General features: G+C 45.8%; 1 protein-coding gene across 2 annotated transcripts in view; it reads left to right on the forward strand.

Annotated features, from left to right (window-relative positions):
- The window catches only part of CCR8 (C-C motif chemokine receptor 8), a 189,511-nt gene that overhangs the window by 131,698 nt on the left and 35,747 nt on the right, over positions 1 to 22,066 (forward strand). For both annotated transcript variants that reach the window (XM_058288362.1, XM_058288363.2), the window contains 2 exons: positions 2,028 to 2,160; positions 2,319 to 2,503. The gene's annotated coding sequence lies outside the window, so the exon portion shown is untranslated. The remainder of the gene's footprint in view (positions 1 to 2,027; positions 2,161 to 2,318; positions 2,504 to 22,066) is intronic.

Below are 22,066 nucleotides of genomic sequence, written 5' to 3' on the forward strand. Positions count from 1 at the left end.
TCAGAGCATCAGCTCAGGACACCAGCTTCCGCGGCTCGGGGCGGGCCAGGTCCTTCACAGATTTAGAGCCATGTGGGCACACACATTGCGCAGGCCTTGTCCACCAGGCCCGGGGTAGGCCCAAGGCTCCACATTTCCAACCAGCTCCTGGGTGAGGGTGTGTATTGCATCTTGAGTGGCAACGATTGAGAGCAGTGGTTTTCAACTTTAGCATCACCTGGAAAATTTGAAAAAACAAACAACAAAAATCTGAGCAATCCAGATTTCCTTGGTCTGGAGTGGGGCCCTAACATCGCTTTTAAACTCCCCCCCACCCCTGCTGAGACGCTATAAATAGTAAATTGAGAAACACCGATTTAGAATGTGTAAGCATCGGATCTGACGGAAGATAACCGAGGTCGAAGAGCCAAGAAACGCGTGGACGCAGCATTCCGGCCAATCTGATTCTCCTGCGCAAGGTCGAAGAGGCCGGGGGTGCAGGGCGGCCTGGGGCCTGGGGAGGCGGGGGCCTGCCGAGGGGGGCGCCGTCCCCGAGCCCCCGGGCTGCCGCAGGACCGCGGCCCTGGGTGTCGCCATCTGCGCAGGGGACGAGGAGGGAGAGCTGTGGGGACAGCCGCAGCTCCCGAAGACCCCCGGGGCCGCGCGCCGCCCCCTCCTGCCTAAGCAGGCCCCCAGGCCAGCGCCCGGCCCAGGTACGTTTCCACCTGACGTGGTGGCGACAATGGTACTTGAGGCCGGGGCCAGGCACCCCAAGGGGCCTCAGGGGCTCTGCTTACCCGGAGAGGAACAGGTGGAAGGGCCACCGCCCCCACCCCCGGCCCCTTGGGCCCGCCCCCTGCTAAGGGGGCCTCTGCTGCAGCAGCCCCCACCCCGCCTGTCAGCTGGCCGCGACCCTGGCACCCAGCACGGGGCTGGAGGGCCCCAGCCTTCGGCTCCGGCTTCCCCTTTCTGGCCCGGGGGTCGCGGCTGCAGCCAGGTGGTGGGCACACGTCTGCTTTTGTGTGATACTCGGCATTTTATTAAACAGCCCCTCATGAAGCTGCGAGGCTAAATTATTGATAAAGTTAGCATAATTGTGGGTGAGGAACAAATACTCGTTCCCTTTTCAACACGACTCCCAGCTGCGGGGGGTTTGAACGGTGCCCTCCATCGCTTCCCAGCCCACCTGAGCAGAGCCCCCAGGCCACCTGCCCACGGGCTCCCGAGGGCAGCTCCCCAGGCCACCTGGCCATCAGTGCGCTCTGCGCCTCCTCGGATGGCCGGAGCGGAGCGCAGCGTCGGGGGAGGCCCTCGGGCGCGGGGTCACGCGGCGCAGCAGCATCCTGTGCCCACGTCAGGACAGGGTGGTCCCGAGCCCCCAGGCCTCACGCACTCCTCGCCCACCCTGCATCGCTGGCTCAGGAGCTTTGGGCCTCGGGCCCCTACAGAAAACAGGAAGCTGGCAGGAGGGACCTCCCTGGGTGGGGACAGCGCGCGGCATTGCCTCGCACTCCTGCGGGAATTCCTGTTCTCTGCAGAGCTGCTCCCCTACCTCATCAGCTCTGAGGGTCCCTGGGCAAACTCGTCGGCTGCCACAGAGCGTCCCTGCCTTGCTCTCATCTTTCTTCTCTAGGGATGTCTCCCCTGAATGCGGGTGTGTCCTCGCCAAAGCTGCCACCTCTGGTGGATACAGCTGCCAAATTTGCCGGGCGTGGCCACGCGCTCCGCCGCCAAGAGCTGGAGATGCGTGTGATTCCACTCCCGGTTGATTGGGCAAGCCTTGGCATACCCTATTTTCCCAAGAGGAACACTCCATTGCGTTTTTTTATCTTCTTTATTTTCTTTTAAAAGTTACATTAAAAAAATAAGAGGTCCCCGTATACCCCCCACCCGCCCCACCCCTCCCACATCAACAACCTCTTCCATCATCGTGGCACATCCGCTGCACCTGGCGAATGCATTCTGGAGCACCGCTAGTATTTCCGAGCACTTGCCTATGTATTATCTAACTCACGACATCCTCATGGAGGTGCTACCTTCTTTCACAGGTGAAGATCCCGACCCCTCCTCGAGATGTGCTCCACAGGCCAGCACCCCGGGCGTCCCGGGAACTTGGCAGGCAAGCTGAGCCTCCGGTCCCCAGAGCTGCCGGATCAGGAGCTGCAGTTTACAAGACTCCAGGTGATTTGTGGGCATGTCAAACTTTGAGACGCCCTGGACTGGACTCAGGAAGGCTCCGTGGCTTTCCAAGGGCTCCGGAGGGACTTGGTAGCTCAGCTGGGAGGTCTCCCAAGGAAGAGCTTTTCTCAGCTGACGCTTCCCCTCTGCCCCTTCTTCAGGTCAGCCTCCAAATCACCTGTTTTCTCATCCTGAAGCTGTGGAGACCCTTCTTTCTTGGCTTCTGAAGACTTTGATGTTCCTCTGTCAGAGTAACACGAGTATCTGGCCTGGCTGTAAACAAGCTGGAGAAGGTGGAGTCTTCCTGGGTGGCCTTGGATTTGTCCAGAAGAACGACTTCACTTGGGTAGGTGTACTTGAGTGGTGGGGGAGGAGCGCACAGCTCTGCAAGAGCTACAAGAATTTATGTTGACCCCGAGAAGGAGGACAAGGGCGGAGAGAGGCATCAAGGAAGGGGCGCCGGGGGCGGGGGGATGGATTGCTTTTGTTCTGCTGTATTTTGTTTGGTTCTGTGGTGGAAACTGGTGAGTGGCTGTGCTCCACACAACGTGGGGGCTCGGGTGTCACCTCAAGGCCAGGAGCACTCCTGTCCTGTGGGGCAAGAGGCCTCAGGAGACACTGGCGCTGCGTGGCCCCTGGTCTACAGGCCAGACTGGATCTGGTTCTTCCTGGAACCCCAGCGCCCCCAAAATGTTTCTTGTACAAATGAATGAGTAAGTAAGTGAGGGCCAAAGAAGCCCAATCCTCTGTGTGTTTGTTTGTTGTTCAGTGTTTTTTAAGTTTTTTTAATCATAAGATATATTAAATATAAATGTACAGCTGAAAAATAACATTAAAATGAACACCAGTGTGCTAACCAGCCAAGAATTATAACGTCACAGCACCTTCAAAACCTTCTGTTCATATCTCCCAGTCATATCTCCTTCCATCCCCCACCTAGAGATAAGCCTTCCAGAGTCTGTATGAGTGATTCCTGTTCTTTTCTGTATGATTTTACCTTGTGTGTATCCATCCCTAAACAATATTGCTCAGCTTTGCCCATTTGGAACTTTGTGTAACTGGAGCCATACTGCATGTCTGATGTTGTATCTTGCTTCATTAGCTCAACATTCCATCATGAGACTCATCATTGATGGTTGATGAGTGTAGTTGCAATTACATGCAATTTCACTGGTATTTATCCCATTGTTTAATTATATCCCAGTTTACTTACCCATTAGATTGTTGATGGGCAATGGGGTTGTTCTGGGAACTTGGCCTTGCTACTTGGGCACAGGCGAGAGTTCCCCCCAGGTGAGGGTCTAGCCATGGAATTGGGGTCACTGAGGATGCTCACGTTCACCTCTACCAGACAAGCCAAACTCTTCCAGAGTGATTTAACTAACTTCCACTTCCACCGAAGAGTTCTCAGAGCTACAAAAGCTTCACTGACATGTGGTCCCATTCGACTTAAAGTCTTGAAAATCTGGTGAGTGTGAAAAAGCATCTCATTATGCTTTAATATTAATTGTCCTGACTGCTAATGCGGTCAAGCAATTTTCCCACGTCTCTGGGCCATTTGGGTTTTCTATTTTGCAAAGAGCCTATTCAAGTCTTTTCCCTGTTTTTAAATGGTTTTGCATCTTTTCCTCATAGATTTCAGAATGTCTGTCAATTTTGGATAAGTGCTTACGTTCTATGTATTGAAAATACCTTCTCTCAATTTCTGGCTTTTTCTTTCCTTTCTGTAGGATGCCTTTCATTGAGAGGTTTTTCATTTTAGTGTATTCAAATGATATGTGCTTCTTTAAAGATCAGTGTTTTTTGTGTTTTGTTCAAGATACTGCCTTGTGTTACCTTTAAAAAGGTTTATGGTTTTTTCCTCTCATATTCGTATCTTTAAACTATTTGGAAAAATACTTTTTCTGTTGATGTAAGGAGCTAAAATTTTTTTTCATGTAGATAATACATTAAATCAGCATTTGTCAAAACTTTTCTCCTTTTCTCACTAAACTGCAGTGCAAACTTCATCATAAAACAAATTTCCAGCTACAAGTGGGTCTGTTTCTGTATTCTGTCCCTAGTCTATTTACCCTACGTATCATTTTCGGTGTAAAACCATGTGGTCGTGATTACCACCTTTTTAGTAATCACTGCTATCTGGTTTGGTGAGACCCCATGTTGTTCTTCTTTAGCAGGATCTTGATTGCTATAGGCATTTGCATTTCTAGATAAATTTTAGAACTAGATTGTCAATCTTAGAAAAACCTTGTGAGGATTTAAAAATTAATTGAATTTCTAAATTAATTTGTGGGAGACCTGACATCCTGACCATAATTAATCTTCTAAAACGTGGATGCACGTTATCGTTGCACCTATTCGGGAGTTCCTTAATATCTTTTAATAAAGTTTTATAGTTTTCGCTAAAGGTCCTTGCTCATCTTTTGTGAGATTTATATCTAGATACTTCATATGTATTGATGCTATTATAAATCTTTTTTTTAGAGAATCTCTTAAGAGAATTTCCAAGGAAGATGGTGGAGTAGGAAGCCCCAGGACCCAGACATTGCACCAAAATAGCTATTAAACAGGCAAGATATTCTGGGCCTCCAGAGACCAGAAGAACACAGTACAGCTTCCAGGAAAGAGTGGGAGGAAGGGGCTGATAAACCACGGTAAAGAACAGTGAGCTGCTCTCTGTGCAGTGGCTGCTGGCACCCATTCGTCAACCTTACGGAAGGTTGCCTTGGGGTCCAGGCTAGCTCACTGGTGACAAAAAGGGATATAAAATCATTTTCTCCAAGAACAGGGGTGGACATGGTGGATCACTGATCACAGCTTTTGATTAGCAAATTCAAACTGCTGGCTCCAGGCTCTAACCTGGTGTAACAATCTGCCCCAGACAAAAGCGGTGGCAACGTTTGACTCAACTCTCCCCAGACAGGGGTGGAGGTGGTGGAAATTTAAAGATATAATGCATGCGGGGGAGGAGGCTGCTTCTGGCCCAGTCGAGGGGCAGTTGTGTGAGTTGAAGGACATCGGCTTTGAAATTTGTGGCTTTGGCAAGATTGAAATCATGGCAGGTCCAGAAACTGATGCCCAGTTCCAGTTCACTGACATTAAAAAATCTTTCAACTCTTACTCTCTTAGAGGTAGAATGAATTGTGTACTGACCACATACGTGGGCATTGCTTTGCTTGTCCTGTATTTCAAGTTAAAGTCTAAAAAAAAAAACTCCAGCGGTAAAAGCAACATAAATGACAGGGTATTTTTCTTCTGCTTTTAAAAGTTTTTCCAATTCCAAAATCATTTACGTTATGGAACTGCATACCCCAGAATGCACTTGGCTTGTGGCTTATTCCTGACAAACAGAATTCTAAACTATACCTTATCCAAGTACCAAATCTGATGTCTGCAGGAGCCTAATGTCAACTCGTCATGCAATACTCAATTTGTATGGTAAATTATGAACCTGGAAAAGAAAATGTGGTGCTTTTTCAGGGCTGTGGGGGAAGCTGAAGGGCTGCATTTGTTGGTAGGCCAGGGAAGCACAGATTTGGGGAGCCATCAAAGAGGCTTTTGATGCCCTCCCCTTTCGAGGATCCCTGGTCTTATTTTGATTGGGAAAATTGTCTTGGGAAAGTCCTCTCCAGGGTGATCCTTCTCCCAGAATTTACCCTCCAGGCAAAAGCAGCTAAAGACAATGAAAAGAGTATAAAAGACTATAGAGGCAAAACATAAATGAAGGGAACAGATCAAGATTCCTGGAGAGGGAAAAGAGGAAAGGAAGATTTCTCATGGAGGTGAAACAATTACACAAAAAGTGCAAACTTGAGAATTGCACTGCATATCCAGGGCAAGAATCAGATGAGGAAGAGCTGAAAAAAATCTCATCAGTTAAACATGGGTTATTCTAAAAGTCTAGAATAAGGCGGACTAAGATCAAAGAATAGACTTAACACAAAGCCTATCAACAATAAAACTCTAGGTAAGAGAGAGAGCTGACCTTCAGGGTAAACTCATCAAAATAATCAGATGCCTAGATATTAGCAAAAAATTACTAAGTCATACTAAGAAACAGGAAGATATGGTCCAGTCAAGGAATAATTTAAAACTTCAGAGGAGACACAGAATCTGGAACAACTAATCAAAGATGTTCATACAAATTTCCTAGATCTGGAAACGGACTTTGGCCCAGTGGTTAGGGCATCCGTCTACCATATGGGAGGTCCGCGGTTCAAACCCCGGGCCTCCTTGACCCGTGTGGAACTGGCCATGCGCAGTGCTGATGCACGCAAGGAGTGCCGTGCCACGCAAGGGTGTCCCCCGCGTGGGGGAGCCCCATGAGCAAGGAGTACGCCCGTGAGGAAAAGCCGCCCAGCGTGAAATGAAAGAGCAGCCTGCCGAGGAATGGCGCCGCCCACACTTCCTGTGCCGCTGACGACAACAGAAGCGGACAAAGAAACAAGACGCAGCAAATAGACACCAAGAACAGACAACCAGGGGAGGGGGGGAAATTAAATAAATTAATTAATTAATTAAAAAAAAAAACAAAAAAAAAACTGTTAACAGTGGTCCCTTCTGGAGGGGAGAAGCAGGGGGGACAAAAAAAAATTTCCTAGATCAATTCAAGGAGATGAAGGAAAATATGGTTAAAGAGATAAAGGATATTAAAAAAAAAAAAGGGAGTGGAGGTGGCTCAAGTGATTAGGTGCCTCTCTCCCACATGGGAGGCCTCAGGTTCGGTTCCCATGCCTCCTAAAAAGAAAATGAACAGACAGTGAGTGAGAACAATGCGGGGGGGAGGGGGGAATAGATAAATCTTAAAAAAAGAAAAAAGAAAACATGTGAATTTAAAGAAGAATTAGAAAGTATCAAAAGATACATAACTGGGAAATGGATGTGGCTCAACCAGCTGGGTGCCCATCTACCACATGGGAGGTCCCAGTACCTCCTATAAAGAAGACAAGTTAGACACTGCACCTGCCACAACAAGCTGGACACTGTACCCACTGTAGCTAGCTAGATACCGCAGCTCCCACAGCAAGCTAGATGCTGCACCCACAGCAATAAGCAGACACCTAAATGAGCAGATGCGACACGCCAGCAGATGCTGCAGCCCACAGGAAGCAGATGTGGTCCAGGCTGTTGGGCACTCACCTCCCACGTGGGAGGTCCTGGGCTTGGTTCCCAGTGCCTCCTGGAGAAGGCAAGGAAACAATGAGCAGACAGACAAGAAAAAAAAATCTGGAGAGGGGAATAATTTTTTTTTAAAAGGTACATATCAGAAATTATGGGGGAAGCAGACTTGGCCCAGTGGTTAGGGCATCCATCTACCACATGGGAGGTCCGCAGTTCAAACCCCAGGCCTCCTTGACCTGTGTGGAGCTGGCCCATGTGCAGTGCTGATGCACGCAAGGAGTGCCCTGCCACGCAGGGGTGTCCCCTGCACAGGGGAGCCCCACATGCAAGGAGTGCGCCCCGTAAGGAGAGCTGCCCAGTGCAAAAGAAAGTTCAGCCTGCCCAGGAATGGTGCTGCACACACGGAGAGCTGACACAACAAGATGACGCAACAAAAAGAAACACAGATTCCTGTGGTGCTGACAACAACAGAAGCGGACAAAGAAGAACACACAGCAAATAGACACAGAGAACAGACAACTGGGGGGGGGGGAGGGGAGAGAAATAAATAAAATAAATCTAAAAAAAAAAGAATATGAGCAAACTTTAAAAAAATTATGGGGATGAAAGACACAATAGAAGAGATTAAAAATACACTGGAGGCATATATCAGTAGATTTGAACAGGCAGAAGAAAATATCAGTGAAGTAGAAGACAGGATAATTGAACTTGTACAGCCAGAAGAACAGATAGGGAAAAATAAGGAAAAAATTGATCAGTGTCCCAGTGATTTGAACGAGAGCATGAAGCACACAAAAATGCATGTTATTTGAGGAAATAATGGCAAAAATTCCCTGACTGTTATGAAAGACATAAATATACATGTCCAAAATGTGTAATATGCTCAAAACAGAATAAATCCTAACAGACCTACTTCGAGACACATTCTAATAAGAAAGTCAAATGCCAAAGATAAAGAGAATTCTGAAAGCAGCAAGAGAAAAGTGATGCATCACTTACAAGGGATCCTCAATAAGACTAAGTGCTGATTTCTCATAATAAACCATGGAGGAGAGAAAGCAGTAGTATCATATACTTAAGGTACTGAAAGAGAAAAGGTGCCAGCAAAAAATTCTTCATCCAGCTAAACTGTCCTTCAGAAATCAGGGGGACTTTAAAATATTCACATATAAACAGAAATCGAGAGAGTTCACAAAAAGAGACTACTCTACAAGAAATAGAAAAGGGACTCCTGCATGCTGAAAGGGAAAGACAGGATAGAGTGGCTTGGAGAAGTGTGAGGAAGTGTGGATTATCAGTAAGGGTAACTAAAAGGAAAAAGAAAGAGAGACAAAAAGACATAAGCTAAAAAATCAAAGGATAAAATGACTAAAGTACTTCTTTTAAGGTAATAGAATTGAATGTTAAAGAATTAAACTCCCCAATCAAAAGATACAGATTGACAGAATGGATAAATAAAACATAATCCAACTATATGCTGTTTACAAGAGCCTTACCTTAGACCCAAAGATGAGCCAAGTAGGTTGAAAGTGAAATGTTGGAAAGAGATATTACATGCAAATAGTAACCAAAAATAAGCTGGGGTAGCTATATTAATATCAGACAAAATTGATCTTAAATGCAAAACTTTTATGAGACAAAAGAGAACACTATATATGAATAAAAGGGGCAATACAACAAGAAGAAACAACAATCTTGAATATTTATGCACCTAACCAGGGTGCCCCAAAATACTTGGTAAAATGGAAAGAAGAAATAGACAAATAGACGTCTCTATAATAAAAATTGGAGTCATACACCACTCTTATTTATTTATTTATTTTTTTGGTTTCCCACTTGCTCTTTTTTAATTTTTAATTTAAAAAATTAATTTATTGAAGTATATCATTCATACATAAACAATAAGTGTATAATAATACTTGTGAACTTACAAAACAAACATATATAACATCATACAGGACTCTCATAACTCACCATACCATCAATAATTTGCATTGTTGTTAAACCTTTTTTAACTAAAAATTAAAGAGCATTGTCAAAATATTACTACTAATCAAAGTATTTCCCCCAACCAATTTTATTAATATTATCGTTATATCATTTATATGTGAACATACATAAACAAATGTATAGTAAAAGTTGTGAGTTTACAAAGCAAACATGCATAACATTGTACAGTGGTTCCATACATCAATCATCCACCAATACCTTGCATTGTTGTGAGATGTTTTTTACAAATTATGAAAGAATATTGTCAAAATCTTACTACTAATCATAGTCCTTATCTTACATTTGGTGTGTTTTTCCCCCAACCCACCCTATTATTATTTTTTAAATATATTTTCTATGACAGAAGCTGTAAACTTATAAAACAATCATGCACATGTGCAGAATTCCCAAACAACACCCCTCCATCAACACACCACACTGTGGTGGAACATTTGCCACAGATAAGATAATATCACCTGATTGTTACCACGTCCATAGTGTACATTTGGCTCACATTTTTCATACTGCCACATTATCAGCACAGTACATCTTTTGCATAGATGCAAGAATATTATATTATTACTGGTGACGTCAGTCCACAATCAGTTCAGCTGTGTTTTTTCCATGCTTCTCCACATTCCCAACACCCTGCAGTAGTGATGTACATTTGCTCTAGCTCACAAAGGACACTCTTGCATCTGTACCATCAACTACAATTCTCATCCACCTCTTGGTTTACTGTGCTATTCAGTTCCTAGATTATTCTCTAGCGTTCTGTCAATTGGCATTTACATACCAAGACTACCATTTTCAGCCACATCCCCATTTATAAACTAGCTGTTACTCACTGTGTTATCATCTACTCTATACATTTCCATGCTTTTATAGTAAAGCTAATTAAAACTTCTACATACATTAAACATCAGTAGTCCATCTCAGTCCTCCTCTTATCTCCTTTATGAATCCACCACCTACCACCAGTTCTTGAGGCTATTTTCCTACAATTCTTCTAGAAGCTTTATGGTCCTTGCTTTTATTTTTAGGTTTTTGATCCATTTTGAGTTAATTTTTGGATAAGGTGTGAGATAGGGGTCCTCTTTCCTTCTTTTGGCTATGGATATCCAGTTCTTTCAGCACCGTTTGTTGAATGGACTATTCTGCCAAAACTGTGTGGATTTGACAGGTTAGTCAAAAATCACTTGACCATACATGTGAGGGTCTGTTTCTGAACCATCAATTTAGTTCCATTGGTCTGTGTGTCTGTCTTTATGCCAGTACCATGCTGTTTTTACCACAATAACTAGGTAATATGATTTAAAGTCTGGAGATGAGGGTTTGCTTTTCCTTTATTATGATGTTTCTGGCTATTCAGGACACTTTATCCTTTCAAATAAATTTGATGATGATGTTTTCAATTTTTTTTCTAGTGCTGGTGGAATTTTTATCAGGATTGCATTGAATCTGTGTATCAACTTGAGTAGAATTGATATCTTAATGATATTTAGTCTTTAGATCCATGAGCATGGAAAGTTCTTCCAGTTATTTATGCCTTTTTTGATTTCTTTTAACATTGAGCTGCAGCTTTCCGAATATAAGTGCTTTACATCATAGGTTAAGTTTATTCCTATTTGAGTTTTATCTGTTATATTTTATTTTCACCACTCTTTTAACACTGTAATTTACTTTTATTGATATAATCTTCATTTCTAGACTCTCTTCTAGGCCTCTCTCTCCTGTCTTTTCTTTTTAGGCTCTAGAACACCCTTTAGTATTTCCTGGAAATCTGGTCTCTTGCTTAGAAATTCTCTCAGTTTCTGTTTATCTGTGAATATTCTAACCTTGCCCTCATTTTTGAAATACAGTCTTGCTGGATATAAGATTCTTGGCTGGAAGTTTTTCCTTGTAGTATCTTAAATATATTTGACCACTGTGTTCTTGCCTCCATGGTTTCTGGTGAGAAATCAGCACTTAATCTTATTGGATATCCCTTATATGTTATGCATTGCTTTTCTCTTGCTGCTCTCAGAATTCTCTCTTTGCCTTTGGCATTTGACATTCTGATGAGTATGTGTCTCAGAGTTGGTCTATTCAGATTTTTTTTTGGATGGGAGTACATTGTGTTTCTTGGACGTGGATATCTATGTCCTTCAATAGGGTTGGGAAATTTTCTACCAGTATTTCTTCAAATATTCCTTCTGCCCCTTTTCCCTTCTCTTCTCCTTCTGGGATACCCATGACATGTATGTTTGCATGCCTTTTGCTATCATTTAGTTCCCTGAGACCTTGTTCAATTTTTTCAATTCTTTTCTTCATCTATTCTTTTGTATGTTCACTTTCAGAGGCCATTTCTTCAAGGTGACCAATTCTTTCTTCTGCTTCTTCAAATCTGCTATTATATGATTTCGATGTTTTTTTAATTTCATTGATTGCACCTTTCATTCCCATAAGATCTGCTCTTTTTTATGTATGCGTTCAAATTCTTCTTTGTGCTCATCCAGTGTCTTCTTAATATCCTTAATCTCTTTAGCCATATCATTGAATTTATTAAGGAGACTTGTTTGAACATCTATGATTAGTTGTCTCAACTCCTTTATGTCATCTGGAGTCTTATCTTGTTCCTTTAACTGGGCCATATCTTCCTGTTTCTTGCTGTGGATTGTAATTTTTTATTTGGTGTCTTGGCATCTGGCTGACTAGATATTTCTTCTGGGTGCAATTTTTCTCTTTAGTTTAGGGCTTCCTGCTCTTTCTCCCTTGCTGGTTGTGCAGTAGGAGCAAAGGATGTAATTGGTGCTATAAGCTGTGGAGATTCAAGCTGCCTTTTTTGCACCAGGACCAAAGAAGCTTCTCCCAACTTTCTCCTTTGCCAGGGGTAGGACAGAGTCACAGCTGTATAGAATAATACAAGTTGTACAGGCCTAGACTGTAGTTGCCCAGAGAGACTAATGAAGCATCACACCCCTTTCTCCCCTGCCTGGGGCAGGGAAGGGGCTGCAGGTGTGGGCAGCAGTCTATGCAGCATGGGTCCAAGATGACCGCAGTTGCCCTGGTAGACTTCCAGTTACTCAGTCTGTGCCAGCCAAAGGTACCTGCAGTTACCTGGATAGGCTGGTGCAGGGCCCGCCAGCCTCCTCCCTGCCAGAGGCAGGGCTGAAGCTTAGTCTGGGGCTGCAGGCTGATCTGCATGAAAGAAACTGGTTCCTATTGTCACTGGGATTTTCGGTCATGGCTTCCCCTCAGGCTGGGGGTAGAGTAAAAATGGCGGCCATCAGACTCTTTCCGACTTGGGCAGATTCACACTCCAGCTGTTCTCAGGGTTATATATTAGCCAGCCGAGTCTACCAATCAGTAGCCGAAATTGGCAGGCAACTGTCTCCTCCTCCCCTGTTTTTGGGAAACGGAGCTTCCAATTCCAGTCACAGAATAGCTTCTGGGGTGCTCATGTTGCCAGAGTAGGGTAATCACCAGCCTCTGTGGCTTGGCCGATAACTTCCCAGAGAGGCTGGCACAGGTCCCTGCAGCTTCTTCCCTGCTGGAGGTGGCACTGGGGCCTAGGTTAAAGCTGAAATCTGATCTGGATGGAAAGAAGCTGGTCCCCACCAGCACTGGGATTTTCAGTCTGCCCCAATTACCCTCGTGCCAGGTGTGGAGTTAAGATGGTGGCTCCCGGCCTCTTTCTGACTTGGATAGGCTCAAACTTCAGCTGTTCTCAGGATTATATTTTAGCCTGCTGAATTTACTCATCAGTAGCTGAAGTTGGTGCCCAACTACCTCTTCCTCTCCCATTTTTGTGAAGTGGAGCTTTCATTCCAGCTGTGGAATAGCTCCCAAGGTGGCTTGTGCCTCTAGTGGAGGATGGGCACCAGTTTCCAGGGCGTGGAATGCTCTATTTATGAGTCTTCTCTGCAGATGGGCAATTTCCTTCTTTGATTCCTTCAAGTATGTTGCAGAATGCTCTTCTGGCCTCCTGGAGCCCCAAACAGGTGCATCAGCAGCTCCAGATAGTTCTGGGTGTTTACTAACTGCCCCGTAGCAGGATCTGACTCTAGGAGCTCCTTACTCCACTGCCATCTTACTGGTTGTGCCCCTCAATACACCACTCTTATCAATAGATAAAACATCCAGACAAAGAATCAATAAGGAAACAGAGTTCTTGAATAATATGATAAATAAACTAGACCTAACAGACATATACAGAACATAGCACCCTAAATCAGCAGGAAATACATTCTTCTTAAGTGCACATGGATTTTTCTCCAGGATAGACCACATGTTGGGTCACAAAACAACTCTCAATACATTTTAAAAGATAGAAATTAAACAAAGTATCCTCTCTGGTCATAATGGAATGAAACTGGAAATCAATAACAAGCAGGGAACTGGAAAATTCACAAATATTCAAACACTCACTCTTAAATAATCAGTGGTCAAAGAAGAAATTGCAAGGGAAATCAGGAAATATCTTGAGACGAATGAAATGAGAACACAACATATCAAAACTTATGAGATGCAGCAAAGTCTGTGCTAAGAGAAAAATTTATTGCCCTACATGCTTGTAATAAAAAAGAAGAGCTAAAGTCAATGGCCTAACAGCACACTTGGAGAAACAGGGAAAACAAAACAAAACAGCAAACCAATCCCACAGTGAGCAGAATGGAAAAAATGGTAAAGACTAGAGCAGAAATAAATGAAATTGAAAAAAAAAAACAAAACAAAAAACAACACAATACAGGAATTAGCAAAATCAAAAGTTGGTTCTTTGAGAAGATAAAATAAGTTAACAAACCCTTACCTAGATTGATAAAGAAAAAAGAGAGAAGACACAAATAAATAAAATGAGAAATGAGAGGGGGCACATTACTACTGACCCCATAGGAGTAAAAAGGATCATAAGAGGAAACTATGAAAAACTCTATGCCAACAAATTAGACAACAAAATGAAATGGACAAATTCCTAGAAGCACATGAAAACCTACACTAACTCTAGAAAGTGAAGACCTCAACAGACCAATAACTAGTAAAGAGATTGAATCAGTCATCAAAAACCTCTCCACAGGTCCGTGGTTCAAACCCCGGGCCTTCTTGACCCGTGTGGAGCTGGCCCATGCACAGTGCTGATATGTGCAAGGAGTGCCATGCCACGCAGGGGTGTCCCCACGTAGGGGAGCCCCATGCGCAAGGAGTGCACCCTATAAGGAGAGCTGCCCAGTGTGAGAGAAAGTGCAGCCTGCCCAGGAATGGCACCGCACACACGGAGAGCTGTTGCAGCAAGATGACGCAACAAAAAGAAACGCAGATTCCCATGCTGCTGACAACAGAAGACGCAGCAAATGGACACAGAGAACAGACAGCTGAGGGGGAGAGGGAAGAGGAGAGAAATAAATAAAAATAACTCCTAAAAAAAAAAAAATCTCCCCACAAAGAAAAGCCCAGGACCAGATGTCTTCACAGGTGAATCATTCCAAGAAGAATTAACACCAATCCTACTCAAACTCTTCCAAAAAACTGAAGAGGAGGGAACACACCTAACTCATTCTATGAGGTCAATATTACCCTAATACCAAAGCCAGATAAATAAACTATAAGAATAGAAAATTTCAGACCAATTTCTCTTATGGATATAGATGCTGTATTAGTCAGCCAAAGGAGTGCTGATGCAAAATACCAGAAATTGGTTGGTTTTTATAAAGGGTATTTATTAGGGATGGAAGCATACAGTTACCAGGCCATAAAGCATGTTACTTCTCTCACCCAAGTCTATCGCCATGTGTTGGAGCAATAGAGCTTTGCATGGGGCTCAGCTCCTCTCTTTCCAGGCCTTCTCGGCTGCTCAGCTGCTCTGTTCTCTTCAGCTGCAAACTCTCAGGTAAATGGCTCATCTCTCCTGGGGGCCCCAGGATCAAACATGACAGAGCTCTCTCTCTTCCCACGTATCTTCTTAGGTGTCCATTTATATCAGCCCACCAAGAGGGTGGAGAGTCAACCTGAGTCATGCCTGCTGACACGGTTGAATCAAAAGTCCTGAATAGATTTTATCAAATAAACTCAAAACCCTTGAATTTACTGCAATCAAAGGGTATCACACCCAGAGGAATAGGTTAGTTTACGAACATAATCTTTCTCTTTTTGGGATTCATAAATAATTACAAACTGCCACAGGAATCTTGCTAAATTCTCTTACTTTAATATTTTATCTGTATATTCTTTTGGGTTTTTTATATTCGCACATCACGTTTGTAGATTCATTTTTTCCCCCCATCTTCTGTAAATAATGAAATTTTTGTTTCTTTTCCTGTCCTTATGCCATTCTTTTTCTTGACTTAACTATGTAAGTTAGTATCTCCAGTACCTGAAAGAAGTGGTGATAGAGTGGGTGTATCTATCTTATACTAATTTCAAAGAATACTTCCAATATTTCCTTATTAATAAGGATAACTGCTGCAATCGTTTTCTTTTTTAAGGAGGTATCAGGGACTGAACCCAGGACCTCATATATGGGAAGCAGGAGCTCAACCACTGGGCTACATCTGCTCCCTGACGAGAATTTGTTGTTGTTGTTGCTGTTTGTCTGTTTTGCTTTTAGGAGGTACCGGGGATTGAACCTGGGACCTTGTACATGGGAAGCAGGCGCTCAACCACTTGAGCTACATCTGCTCCCCAGCAAGAGGTGGGTGTTTTGTTTTGTTTTGTTTGAGGTACTAGGGCTGGGCATCGTACCCGGGACCTCGTACGTGGGAAGCAGGCGCTCAACCACTTGAGCTACATCTGCTCCGTCTGCCATAGGTTTTCATAGCTATGCTTCAAGTTAAAGAAGTTCTCTTTAAGAAATTATTCATGGAGAGATGTTGAATTTTCTCTCTTGAACTTTTTAATGATATGTAATATGCATGTATAAAATGCTTATGAACCCCCTGTGGCCACCACCTGAGAAGCCCCCTTTGCCTCCCTCGAGTCCCTACCCCACTCCTGACTTCTAACACCAGAGCTTAGTTTTACCTGGTTTCGGTCTTTCATGTAAATGGAATCTCACAGTCTTTGCGTCTGGCTCTTTTGCTCAGCATGATGTTCTTGGGATTCATGCGGATTGCTCTGTTTAGCTGCAGCTCCTTCATTCTCGGTGCTGTTGTTGTAGCAGAGAGAAGTCGGGTGTACGCGGTATCGAAGGCCGGGACGTGGGAATTCTGAGAAGGAAGGTTTATTTCTACCAGTCAGACTCAGACAACTCTTGTCCTGATAAAAACCAAGCCCCAAATTGAATTTTCAGGTCCCTTTTATACAGAGGATGTAAGAGTAGGGAGTCAAATGGTGCTTATATGCGAAAGGCCTTTGAGTTAGTTTCTTCAAGTGTTTTATCTGAGTAGTAGATGGGTTAATTTCCTCCAGGTAAGCCTGAATTAACACATGTCCCCCACATTCCAGGTAAGCTTTTACACGAACCCCCCACATTCCAGTAAGCGCGGTACATTTGGCTGGTATCCTCCCTGAATATCCAAAGCCTGTAGAGTTTATACTTCTCAAATGGCTTTCTAGGCATATTTGGATATAGAATAGGTTTGACTTTATGCACAGGCTATATTAGTGTAGTGTATTCCACTGTGCTAATTTACCAGAACTGATTTATCTATTCTACATCATGGGGTGTTTGGAGAGTTTCCAGTAGTTTGTAATTTCTAATGCTGCTATGAATACATTCTAGTACATGTCTCTGTTGAACTGCATGCATTTGTGTTAAATATGCACTTTAGTAGATTGATGAGCATGTTGCATCTATTTCACTTTAGCAGATGATGCTAAACAATTTTTCAACATGGCTGTACCATTTACCCTCCCACAGCAGTTTCATCTGCTCTACCTACATGTTGGATTTTATCCGTTTTCCTGCATTTATTGAGATAAGCATGTGATCACTTGGTGTTTCTCTATTAACCCATTACTATAGAGAATTACACTTACAGATTTTCTCACAAAAACCCATCCTTTCATTCCTAGGGTAATCCAGCATGGTCTAGATGTACATTTTGTACGTTGCTTGACTCCATGAGCTGCTGTTTTGTTTAGGGTTTTAGTTCTGTCTCCATTGGACAGAACTTTCTGTAGCTTTCTCTTTGGTAATGATCTTCGACACCTGAAAGGCCATGAATGCTTAGACAAACCCTTGGCATCCTCTGTCTCTAATAAGCTGGGACTCCCAGGGTAGCTTCTGAAAACTGCACACTTGACTTCCTCCCTGTTTACATGACAAATACTTTTTTTTTGCTGGAAAAGGTATTTAATAATTCTTTTTTAAACAAACAATAAGCAGTTCACTAGCACAGGGGGTTCACAATCACAATGGCCCAGTGGTTAGGGCGTCCACCTACCACATGGGAGGGCCGAGGTTCAAACCCCAGGCCTCCTTGACCCGTGTGGAGCTGGCCCACGCGCAGTGCTGATGCGCGCAAGGAGTGCCCTGCCACGCAGGGGTGTCCCCCACGTAGGGGAGCCCCACGCGCAAGGAGTGCGCCCCGTAAGGAGAGCCGCCCAGCGTGAAAGAAAGTGCAGCCTGCCCAGGAATGGCGCCGCACACACGGAGAGCTGACACAAGATGACGCAACAAAAAGAAACACAGATCTGGGTGCCTCTGACAAGAATACAAGCGGACGCAGAAGATGACAACGAATGGACACAGCAGACAACTGGGGATGGGGGTAAGGGAAGGGAAATAAATAAAAATAAATCTTTAAAAAAAAATTATAAGAGGTTCCTATTACCGCACTCCTTCCACATCAACAAGCTCTTTCTTTTCTTAGTGTGGTACATGACAAACACTCAGCTGGGGCATCCCAAGGCAGAGGAAATGCAGCTCCACCACCGCAGCCTCCCGGCGTGTGGTAAAGAGAGCGTGTGCTAAAGGCCCAGGACTAGATGAGATCTCGCAAAGCCACAGGGCGCAGATGGAAAGCAAGATTGCAGGAGCGGGGGAAGTGAGCTGCGCCTTCGTGACCTGAGGCCCTCTCTGTGGTTTGGGAACCGATGTCCCACATGCCCCCACTGGGCTGTGGGAGCGCCCACCTGGGGCCCCGCCCCGCTCTGGGTGCAGGTGCAGATGAGCTCCTGGGCGACAGGTCCCAGCTCCCACCGCAGTGGCACCAGGCCCTCCCACGGTTTTCCACCCAGGACGTCGGGGCCAGCAGGACCCTGAGCCTCGGCGCCCAGATCCAGGATGGCAGCCTCTTCCCAGAGGGGCTCCTTCGAGAGGACGGCACCTGAGAGCTGGACGTGGAGTGGGCGTCGCACGGGCTCACAGACCCGCCAAGGGGAATGGTGCGCTGACTGTGACGGACATCTTGGCCAGAGCCAGGGCCGATTTCCCCGACACTGGGGTGAGCCGACATCAGGGTCCCCAGAGCAGGGCACGCGACTCCTGCCGGACACGATTAACTCAGCCTGATCACACAGGAACCCCAGGCAAGCCCGAACCAAGGACATTTTACAAAATAACTGGCCTATATTAAAAAACTGTCAATGTCCTGAGAGACAAAAGGGGGCAGAGGCAGTTTCAGATTAAAGGTGACTAAAAAGACAATTAAACACAATGCATGACTCTGGACTGGATCCTGGGCCGGGGGAAAGTTCCCATAAAGGACATCACTGGGGGGAGCGGATTTGGCTCAATGGATAGAGCATCCGTCTACCACATGGGAGGTCCAGGGTTCAAACCCCGGGCCTCCTTGACCCATGTGGAGCTGGCCCATGCGCAGTGCTGATGCGCACAAGGAGTGCCGTGCCATGCAGGGGTGTCCCCCGCGTAGGGGAGCCCCACGAGCAAGGAGTGCACCCCATAAGGAGAGCCTCCCAGCGCGAAAGAAGGTGCAGCCTGCCCAGGAATAGTGCCGCACATACGGAGAACTGGTGCAGCAACATGACGCAACAAAAAGAGACACAGATTCCCGGTGCTGCTGACAAGAATACAAGTGGACACAGGAAAACACACAGCAAATGGACACAGAGAGCAGACATGGGGAGGGGGGGGGTCTTAAAAATAATAAAGAACATCACTGGGACAATTGGCAATTGGTGAAGTTGTAAAATTGGTTCATTTTAGAAAATATTGGTGAATTGGTGTTAAATGTTTTGATTTTGACAATGGAACCATGGTTATATAAAAGAATGACCTTGTTCTTAATTCACACCTAAATGTTTAGTGGTAGATGTCTGCATTGTTTTTCTTAAATGCTTCAGAAAAAAAACTATGCTTATTTCATACAGAGAGAATGATAAAAGCAAGTTTGGCAAAATGTTGGCACCTGGTGAACGTGGAGGGTTATACTGGACCTCTTTCTGAATTCTTACAACTTTTCTTTTGTGGACATTATTTCTAAATAATAAATTATGAAGAGGAGTTGCATTTCTAGCAAAGGGGGTGGCACAGAGATAAAATGATAAGCATCCCTTTGCGGTTAGGAATACAAAGCGTTGCTGTTCACACGTACTTGGGGCCAGGTCTCTTGGTGTTGTTTATCTTCTTCACAACCCTGAGGCGGGAGATAACAAACGCCTTTTACGGACTAGAAGGAGGGGGTCTAGGGAGGTGAGATAAACCCCAAGTGCCCACAAGAGAGCATCAGGCTGCACCCGGCCTGCAGGGCTCCAGGAGGCCAGGCCTGACTCGAAGAGAAGGCGGCAAGGCTGTCCTTTCAGGTGTGAGTGTCGCGTCTTAGGGCCACCTGCGCTTTCTGCCTCCTGCCTCGAGCCAGGACCCCACGCATGTCGTGGGTGAGGGACAAAGAGCAGGATGTGATTAGAGTCTCGTAGGCAGACAGACCGAAAGCGCGGTGTTGCCCTGGACGAGCTCTGCAATGAGGGTCAAGGGTTTCTGCAGCACCCATGAAAAAGAAGGCGACTGTGTCTGGCCTGACGGCTTTGGGGGTCTGAGGGGAGCTCGCTGCTTCTGGAGACGACTCGTTATATCAGTGGACACTGACCGGGAAGCTCCGGCCCACCATCAGTAGTAACCAAGCCAGGACACTCTGGCCCACTACCTGCACCCGTGGACCCAGGGAGCTGGCCACTGGCTGCAGCAAACCTCTCAGGAAGTCAAACGACAGTCCCTGTAACAACCAACCCGGAAGAGCTAGGACTTCACAGTAACCGACAGCTTCCCCGGCTTTGCCCCTGCTGCCAACTTAGAACCAAACAAGAAAAGCCATCTAGCTCCCCTAAACCAACAACACCGGATGCCCCACTTCTGGTTAGCCGTCCCCCAGCTTCCCTACGCCAACCGACAGCCTTCCCGGAGCACCCGAGGTCTCCCCTTTTCCAACAGGAAGCCTCCCCCCCGCCCTGCCTGCCTTCGAGCCCCTGCAAACACCAGGGGTGGTGGCCGACTCCCAGCCACGGCAAGCTCTGAACAAGTAGCCTTCGTTTGTTCTCAGTTGGGTGTTAGTCACTTATTTCCACACAGGTGTTGCAGAAGTCAAGAGGTTCAATTATTTGCGTATAGAAAGACCATTGCGTATAGAGAGACCAGGACTCAGGAATAATTTTGGGGAAGCAAAAATGATTTATTTTTGACCTGCCAGGCTCAGAGCTTCTCATTCCAAAATCCAAGCCCCGAACAAGATTTCTGAGTTCCTTTTATATAGAGGAAGGGCCAAATGGTTCTTTGTTTCAGCGCTCAATAGGCTTGAATTAGCATATATCTTCCACATCCTAGGTAAGCTTTTAGCATGGACTTCATACATTCTAGATAAGCTTTTAGCACATTTGGTTGGCATTTTCCCTGAATATTTAAAGTTTATAGAGTTTGCACTGCTAAACTGTTTCTCCAGGACTGGAGTCGCTGCCATGGTCACTGAGGGCAGGCCTGCAGCTCTCACGTCCCACACCCACAGGTCAGGACAGACAGCTCAGGTTATCTACGAAGAGACCAACAGCCTCCCAGCCGCGGCCCACATCACAGGGGAGGATGCAGCAGCAAGAGAAGGGGCACTGGTGCCCAGGGGACAGACAGTGCCGGGTCTGCCTCTTAGGACACAGAAGGCCTTGGGCAGCTTGTTCTGAGGGCTGCGTTAATGGGGGTTAAACGCAGAAGTGACTGGCTCAGGGCCCTTTTTTCCAAAGCTGTGGCCTTTGGGGATCCTGGGGGAAACTGGAAGAAGACGAGTGTGGTCGAGATTGTACTGATGACACTATGTCCTTTGTCACCAGGGAACCCAGTCAGAGGGGTCCCCAGCCTGGCTCCAGAACAGACATCTAAAACCAAGCCTAAATAATACAGCGAACAAGGCAGGAATACAGAACTCCACAAACCCCTCTCCTGCGCAGAGAGCAGGCACGAGCAGAATCAGGAGAGAAACGAGAAGCATCTCGGCACTCCGCCTTCACCCTTGACCCGGGTGTGCTCTTGCTGGCGCGGGGCTGAACTCCTCCCTGGTTCCTCTTGAGTGGTCCCCGTGAAGCAGGAGGTCTGCGGGATCCCCCTGTGCCAGACGTCTTGGTCTCTAGAGCCTGCCTCGGGATGGACTCGCAGGCCAGACAGTTCCCAGGTCTTGGTCTCTAGAGCCTGCCTCGGGATGGACTCGCAGGCCAGACAGTTCCCAGGTCTTGGTCTCTAGAGCCTGCCTCGGGATGGACTCGCAGGCCAGACAGTTCCCAGGTCTTGGTCTCTAGAGCCTGCCTCGGGATGGACTCGCAGGCCAGACAGTTCCCAGGTCTTGGTCTCTAGAGCCTGCCTCGGGATGGACTCGCAGGCCAGACAGTTCCCAGGTCTTGGTCTCTAGAGCCTGCCTCGGGATGGACTCGCAGGCCAGACAGTTCC

This window comes from Dasypus novemcinctus, chromosome 26, assembly GCF_030445035.2.
Source record: "Dasypus novemcinctus isolate mDasNov1 chromosome 26, mDasNov1.1.hap2, whole genome shotgun sequence".
NCBI classification, from domain to species: domain Eukaryota; kingdom Metazoa; phylum Chordata; class Mammalia; order Cingulata; family Dasypodidae; genus Dasypus; species Dasypus novemcinctus.